Source organism: Aptenodytes forsteri, unplaced genomic scaffold (genome assembly GCF_000699145.1).
Source record: "Aptenodytes forsteri isolate BGI_AS27 unplaced genomic scaffold, ASM69914v1 Scaffold396, whole genome shotgun sequence".
Classification (NCBI taxonomy): domain Eukaryota; kingdom Metazoa; phylum Chordata; class Aves; order Sphenisciformes; family Spheniscidae; genus Aptenodytes; species Aptenodytes forsteri.
The window spans coordinates 853,250-862,094 of record NW_008794215.1 but is presented as its reverse complement, the minus strand read 5'-3'; positions in this window follow the sequence as shown (position 1 = coordinate 862,094).

The window sequence follows — 8,845 nt, the reverse complement described above, 5'->3', positions numbered from 1 at the left end:
ATGACAGTAGAATTATAACAATACAACTCTTTCCTTAGACTTTCTTTGTTAGAAATATCTCTGTGCAGAAGAACAGATGAAGTTAACACCGGTAGATTTCCTAATAGTGAATCTTCTGCAACAGAGCTCTAGCCATTATTAGAAATATGAATGCCTCTATGGATAGATTTGTTCTTGGACATAGTTGGTAACATAGTGCCTGAATCAAATGGAAATAGGAATAAAATATTGCTTTATCATCTGAAAATCAATGGCACTTACATGTTACAACAGTACAAATCTCTGGACCTAGCAAAATGGAGATATTCATAAAAATACCTCCAGTATAAAACATTATCCAATTTAATAAACTTCCACAAATATACTGTTTAGTCCTTTATTTTGCAGCAATTTCCTATAAAACTTAGAAAATCGCTCTACACTTCTAAAACTACCTGTTTTCAAAAGACAAAATACGAGAACACTGATTTTCCTCTAACCTTACTCAGACAAAGCTCTCATTATCTTCCTTGAGAACTTGCCATTAAACTAAACATCTAAACCAAGGTGCTGAAATCTAGGCTACTAAATCCAAATATGGGTACCTAACAAAAACAACGCAATTTTTCAGACTGTCACTGCCCAGAAATCCTACTGATACAATGGAAAACAGAAGTCAGGACCTTCAGATGTTTATGCTTTAAGATAATTTACAGTCCTAATTTCAAGCACTCCCATTTCAATGTTTTGAACAATTTCTGCATGAATCTTCCCTTACATCTTTTTATTAGTTAACCATTTTTCTTTGGTCCTTAGCTTTGAGCTTTGCAAGCTCAAAAACATACCCTTTACTTAGGCAAATTATATTTCCAATGGCAGCATGCTGAAGTGTCCCATTCTTAATGCCAGGGCAGCAACGCAAATTCATCCAAATAAATTACAGTTAACCATTCGCAACTGATGCAGACATGGGAGACAGATTTACTGAAGTACGTATTTAAAACAGGTTTTTTTGTCCTCATGTCACACTCGGAGCTTTTAAATTGAACCAAACTCAGGACGTAGCTTATCTACTTTGTTCTGCCTTTAATTTCCTAACAGAATATGTGCTGGTGGTAAACGAGAGGTATGCATGCATTCTGAAAAATATGCATTTGCCAGGAAGACCTGGAGCAGTGGCTTCAGTTCCCTCTTTCTTGCAAAAGGTAATGGACTATATCCACTCTGTCCCTGAAAAGACCTGTCAATGAGGTCTCAGAAATAGTAAACAGAGTGAGAATCCTCTGGCCAAGATGTTTTCGCAGAGTTGCGAGGATGGGCACAGGCTGACAGAGGAACTTTGCTTCCGCCAGCAGCTGCTTGGCTTTCCCACTCCTTCATCTTAATCACCCTGCCCACAGAGCTCCTCTCAGTGCAAATCCCGGTGCTATAGAGGAGTGTGACATGGGCAGCTGAGGTCTTTCTTCCTCGCAAAAAGAAGGAAGTCTGTTTGTGGAGGGTCCCCTCCATGCTTGGATGAATGGATAAGCATTGTCCCTGCACACATACTGCCCTTAGTTACACCGACTGAACATCATCATTTTGTTGGTCTAGGAAAGTAGGGACCTGAACCCACAGCAATCGCGTGGTCTGTCTGAACTAAGGCTTATTATTGCATAACATATGACTCTCGTGTCGAAGGATTTTAGTCTAAAATATAAGCAAATCAGACACAAGCACAATACTGTGGGTGTTACAGGGAGCCTTAATTCTTGCACTCCCAAAGGTCCCGTACACTTTGAGAATAGCCCCGATGGACAAAAGCTCTAAGCCAGGTTTCTGAATAGAAAATCCACTTCCTGCAAGTTCGATTAAGCTAGCTAATTTGCAGTCAAACACACTAATTTCCAGACAGGTTCTTCTGATGTTTTCCCTCTGTTTGCAATTTGCATCATTAAATAGCTTGGTGTTTCAAAGCAGCCGCTGTAGTAAGGTCACAAGGTTTTATGTTAAATAGCAACATCCTCAGCTTTTTAAAGAAGACACACAGAGCAGCTGATCTGATAGCGCATAATTTTCTTTCTTCCCCTTTTTCTCTTTGGGGTGAGAAAAAGGAAGGATTGGAGCTTCTTGTGGATCACAGACATTTTACTCTGGAAGAAAGAGCAGATCTATAGGTCTTTGTGCTCTCGAAAGCAACACAGAATCACAGGTGTTCTTGATTATCAAGAAATCTTCTTCTTTTCTAATGGTTTCCCCTTCTCTCCCTGAGAACAGCAGGTCATCTTTCTGGCATGAATATCTCATTTTAAGCGGCACAAAATTCAATCTTAAAAGGAAAATTTTAAATAAAGGTATACGTTGAATTTGAAGATTGAAAAAAAATGCTTGGCAACATTCAGTATGCCAGAAAGCAGGGCTGTGCTGACCGATCCAGGGTGAACAGTGATAGTAAACAGATGTTTCTCAATTAATTCTGTCTGCGCTCTGTTTCCATATCTGAGGAACAGTGGTAACAACACAGCAAATAAAGTGTGATATAAAGACACCTTCATTCAGTCTTTCTCCCAGTAATTTTTTTTTAGCCCTGCCTTTTTTTATGGTCACACAAAGTGAATTTGTGGGCTATAGCCACCCTGAAGCAGTTTTTCGTGCCTCCGGAGGCTGGCTGGTCACTGGGATTGGAAAAGCCTGAATCTCGTAGCTCTGAGCAGTTTTGACAGTTGCTGAAGACACATACGAGTAAATACTCTAAACTGAACTTAACACTGCATCAAAGGCTCCCGAGCTGAGCTGCCCTGACAAAGCTATTCTCAGCCCACCAGGGCTCTGGGACACGCAGCCTCATGCTGGAAATACTGCTGCTGAATTGCTCTGTGGCTCTGCATCCATCAGATATTTTAAATCAGTTTATATGCATTTTTATCTCACAAACATACGCGCACATACGTTTGAGAAGGGCGCAGCAAGAAATGCTGAATATCATGAAAATCGTCGCTGAAAGCAACGGCTTTTGTATAATTACATGTGTTCATACATGTAAGTATGAATGTACGGCTGAGTGAATGTGGGATGTATATATTGATAGGTAAAACAAAGTTAGAGTAAATGAAGTGTTGCCTATACCTCACATTACAACTCACTAATACTGTGAGTGATACGTCTAAAAGGCTCGTGTAGTCATAAGGTCAGTTTTAAAACGTTGATAGGTAGAAAAATGACAAGGTACTCCTGGAGACAGGGAAAACATGCTTTGCCACATGAACAGAGGAAGATACAGATGTTCTGACCTATGTGGGAAAAGGTAAACAAAATATAAATATCCATTTTGAAGGAAACATAATTGTAATTTTATCACTGAGTCCTCTTTGGGAAAAAATGTAGTTTACGATGCATTGCACTCTTGCTTTGCTTACAAGTCAGCAGCTACAATTAAGACAAGACAGTTGGAAAATTTAATTCAGTTTAATTCATTATACATTTTTCCCCTTCCAGAGAGCCATGTGATGTAGCAGAAGGTAAGAAACCATGTCTTGTCATTCAATATTTATTAAGCAAACTAAAATAGCCTGTTTTGTAGAAAACAAATTTCATTTTGCCTGTCATACTAGAACCTAGTGCCAGTCTGATCTGTTGTATAGTCTCACTGAACCCAGTGACTTTGAAGTATATTGTGTATACAAATGTCTTGCTGTAAGCAGTCCTGTACTATCAGCATGTGTGGAGACCAGCATGAACTTGCCATTCAGAGAAATACAAGGCTGTGAAGAAGGGAAGAGAAATCTGTTATCTTTTCTTCCTTATTTAGGTGCTGCAAGAGAATATGAAAGTAGTTCAATAAGGCAAATGATCCAAGAACAGTTCTTTTGAGTATGTTGTGATGTGTGCAAACATGACATATTTAATTAGTATTACATTCTATCTCTTATAAGAAATCCAAGATTCGAGATAGGATAATTATCTTTTAACAACATACAGCTGCTAAACTTCTCAGGAATGTGGTACCCAACACTGGTTCTTAGAGCACATCACAAATAACCGCTCTCATAGCAGAACATTTATAAATGTCACGTCATGGAAGAGAAAAGCTACTGCAGAAAAAGGGAAACATTTTCATTCTTATAGATAAAGCAAGGCCTCAGAACCTCACACCTATGCAGCAAGCAAATGTGATTAAACGCAGAACAAACAAGCAAAAACCTTGCATTAAATAGATCATGAATTTGATTGTGGGTCTGTAACAGATGTGTTACTAAGGATGCTTTGTTTATCCAGTTGCAAGACTGTCGAAGAGAATCATTCCAGTGATGCTGCTTATCACGCTTTTAAGTCTGCTCAGGCAAAACTGTTAGCTTTGAAAAAGCAATTTTTTTTTGGCCCTACTCTATCTGGCTGCACAGAATTTTCAAAGCACCACAACGTTGTAAAAAATGCCCTTTTAATCAGATTACCCTTGGCGAACGTCCCAAACTCAGGCTGAAGTGCAGTGCTTGTGGTTTCTCAACAGCTTACACTAAGCCTGCACCATGGAAATAATCTACTTTTAAAACCCAGGAAACAAATCGACTGCACTAAGGACATAAGTCGCTGTCATTAGGGAGTGATTAAGCTAAACATTTTTATACACTCTGGTAGCCCAGTTTCATATTGTGTACCTCTGTGCCCAGAGAAAGAATGGCACCCCAAATGACTGCTTGTTTGATTCAGCCACCCCAAAAAGATCTGGTCTTACACAAATTAAACTTAATTTTCCCCTAATAATCACAAAAGGGGAAAAGAGGGGGAGAGAGAGAGTGATTTGCTTTTGATGAATTAGAAAATACAGTAAAATCAGCTTTACAAGCAATCATTCAACTGAGGATCATGAGTTTGATTAAAGACTATACACGATATTTTTTGACACACATTAGCCGCTCCTAAAAATCCTGTCACCTTATATTAAATTACTGCTACTTGTTTTATGCAAACATATTTCCTTTAATACATAATTTATATTGGAAATTCTGTGTGTTTTTGAAGAGGCAGCTACCATTTTTACAATTTACCATTATAATGCCATGTCTTCAGGTTTCTGTGATGTCATATTTTTCATAGTGGGAAAATACAACATTGAGATGTTTGAACAGAAATTACTCCACCTCCCCCAATTTTCCTCTAACAAACTGTAGAAAAAGAATACGGATCTGACTGTCTAATCAAATTATCTGGTGTCTGAGACAACCTTGCTATTTCGGTACACACAGATCCTAAAGAAGAAAGGATTTAGAAGTCGGATCCTGGCGCATGAAGAGCAGAAGGTGTGTTTGCGGGCAGGAGGGAAGGTTGTTTATGTTTTCTGAATAAGTCTGAGCTCAGGTCTGACATAGATGGGATGTTCAACTGGTCTAAGGTACAAATCAGGTCCATTCTTGATCCCTACTTTGGACATTCTGCTGATACTTCATCTCTAATTTATGAAACATGTCATTAATCCTCAATCTGTCAGCCTCTTTTTGACAATAATTCAGTCTGACAGTTGAAGGATTAATATTTATTAAACACCCTGTAGTTTAGAAGTCAAAGAAATGCTTAATTCATTTCCGCAGCAAAATCTTCCAAGTCGTAGCAAACACTACCCCCAATCCCTTCGTGCTCCCTAAAAGCCAAATAAACCCAACTGACAACACAATAGGAATAGCAGATGACCAAGAGAAACACAAGAGAAACAAAACAAAAAGAAAAAAAAAAGTAATTACAAGTAATCCTTCAAAAGACTTGGTAGTGGATTCATTTAAGGTATTCCTCTGCCCAAGCATATGTTTTCTCACTCTTCCTTCCCCTTCCAGCCCTCCCCCTCCCGGCCCCGCTCATAAATAATTCATAACCTGATAAATATGCAATTTCAAAAAAGTGCAGACATGGCAGCACTGCATTAAAAAAAAAAAAAAAGAAAAGGCTTGTGCTTTTCACACAGAAGACCTGAGCTGCACTTAATGGATGACAGATTTTCCAGTATTCAAAAGCTGTATTATATATATGATAGGAGTAAGATGGTATTTCTGGTCTGATTCCTTGCTAGACATGTTGTGAATTGTCTGTGGAAAACTATAACATAAAACAAATGGTGTTGTTGGTTTCGTTTGGTTTCTTCTTTTTCTTTTTTTCCCTTTTTGAAAGAAAAGATGAGGTGAAAAGCAACAATGTTACCACCACTTAAAGTTTGACTCACTGCATGTTTTCAGGTCGTTATAAAATTAGGGAGTGAGTACAGCTGGAGAAGGAGCGCAGCCACACGCTTTCTCACGTAGCCAGTGTAGAATTTGCAGGTAGCGCACGTGCCGTACGTAATTCTCCAGTGATCCCACTGGGAAGGTCTCCCTCCTCCCAGAGTCCCCCTAACGGCTGCCCCACTTACGGGCCATCGTGGGAGCGCTCTTCAGGGGCCGATTTCACAGGCTCGGCAGCAAAGTGCTCTGCCTGCTGCTTGCACGCAGGTGAAGCCCACCCGAAGTAAGACGCAGGATGAGAAGCGGAGCGGAGTACCTCCATTTTGTGGGCTAATTGCTTGATTACCAGGCTGAAACAAAATGGAGGAAAGACTTTTTTTTTTTTTTTTTTTTTTGTGCAAAAGCAGCTCAGGGCTGACGTGACAGAAGAGACAAAGTATCGGGAGAAAAATGGTGCTTAAGGAGCATCAGTCATAAAATCACTTATATGAAATGGAATATGAGAAATATAGATAACGTGTACACATTCCTACAGCTAATAGATGCACAGGACTCACATACAGTTGATCTTTGGGTTTAGCAACAGTTAGAACATAAAAATGATTTCAACCCATGAAGTGTAACCTTTTGGATGAACATTTAAATTGGAAACACCATGGGTAAGAAATAGACCTCAGTATTTAATTTGGACTGGCTAGTTGGAAGCCTGTATTTACTGTAAAATAATTTCAAATTTAATTAAATAACGCTGCTGATGCCAGCCACATCAACACTGTAAAGATGATTAATTGCATGCTTAAATGAAATATAAACTGCCTTAAAAGTAACATCAATGCAGAACCCTGTAAGCAGACACCATATGATAGATTTAAACGCATCAGCCTACCTGCATCCCTTAGAAGCATGCCATGGTTAACAAAACAGGCCCTACATCTGAATGTAGCAACTGTACCAAAAACAGAGCCTTTTATGAGTTTCTATTTTTCAAGGCAAGTCTGATTTCCCCCCCCCCCCCATTGACATGATTTTTTTATTTTGTAGGAGAGCTTTCACACGATTTGCATTGTCATCTCATGGACTGGCTATCGATAGGCAAACAGGGGCTGAGGCACTGTAATACGGGACCGCGCTGTCACAACAAGGCAGCTGGACGGTTATATATTCCACTTTGTTTCCATTGTATTTCAATCCACAGAAGCAGCAGGACAAAGGGCCTGACAGAGTTAACCATGGATTGTCACCTTGATTTGTCCAGTCTAGCAGATATGCAGAAATGAATGATATTCTGCTTATGAACACAACGCAGAAGCAAATAAGCTTGCAAACAGCATTTTCCAAACGGTACTATCTGTAAAAAAAAAATCAAGTATCTTTCTAGATGCTACATCCTCCACAGGGGAAATAGAGACAGGAAGAATCATCAGATTAGCAAATGCACAGAAAGACTCTTCTCCTGTGACACCGTCTACTGAAAACAGCAGAAGCAAGCTCTGTGACCGAGAGCTGGGTTCCCTCCGACTAACCTGCATCATGTTGGTTTATTTTTCAGGAATGCTATGACAGGGCTTCGGAATGAAAGTTTCTGTCATAAATGTAAACACTTTGGGGCAGGGACCATTCCCTGTGTATGTTAAACTTGTCTGTGGGGCTACACCCTTAACACTGCATAAGGAGGTGCAGTTATACATATGTGGAATACAGTAAACAAAGCTATTTCCAGAAAGAGGTACCAAATTAAAATCTTATTGTCTAAAAGAGTAAAAACAGTGAATGCAGCTCAATTTCTACTCTAATGTAGCTCTGAATTAAATATAAAGAATGTCTTATTTAGCAATTACTACTTAGAAGGGCTGCAAAACAGGCAATTGCTATGAGGAAATTCAGTGGTGAAGCGATAGAGTTATAATTAAAATTCAGGACTGCTTTTTTTAATTTGAAAAGTCTCAAATTTTAGCAAAATCATGTACATAAGAAACAAAAAAATCCAACTTAAAAAATTAAAGGAATGAGTTGTCTCTTGCCTTTTTTCTAAGGCCATAAAAATTCTGGCTTATGCTACTGATCAGTAAGGCAAATTGAACTGAAAAAAGGGAGATGACTCAACAGAGCAAAGGTCAGTTCTGAAACACCTTAATTTTTTATAGAAGACGAAAACAACCAGCAAGAAACCTCGTTGTGGTTTCCGACAACCACGTGTTTATTAACTATATGAAAGATATAATCAAACTCTCATTTTGCTTATACGACGTACCTCACCAGAATGGACAAAATACTTGCCTCTGAAGAAAAACCTTTCAGAAGCACATCATTTTTAGGTCTTTTTTATTTATGAGATAAGCCTTATCAGAAGATGCGGTATTACACATCACAATAATGTATTCACTTCTGAGCATGCAGTATTTTAAACAGGCATGAAAGACTAAATGCATTTAATATTTTAGGGTTGTTATTATTTTTTAATAATAGATTGGATGATTTTTGCATTTGTATACACATTTCGTTGTTCCACTCAGTGTGACCCATTCTTTTAATAGTGCAAAAACCCACACTAAAATATAACATGCCATCATACCGTCTTAAGCATCTACTTGAAGCTACATTATGTATCAGAAAAGGAAAAAATATATAAATCTTACCCACATACTGGAATGCTAATGTGCATCCATCAAAGAGCTACACAT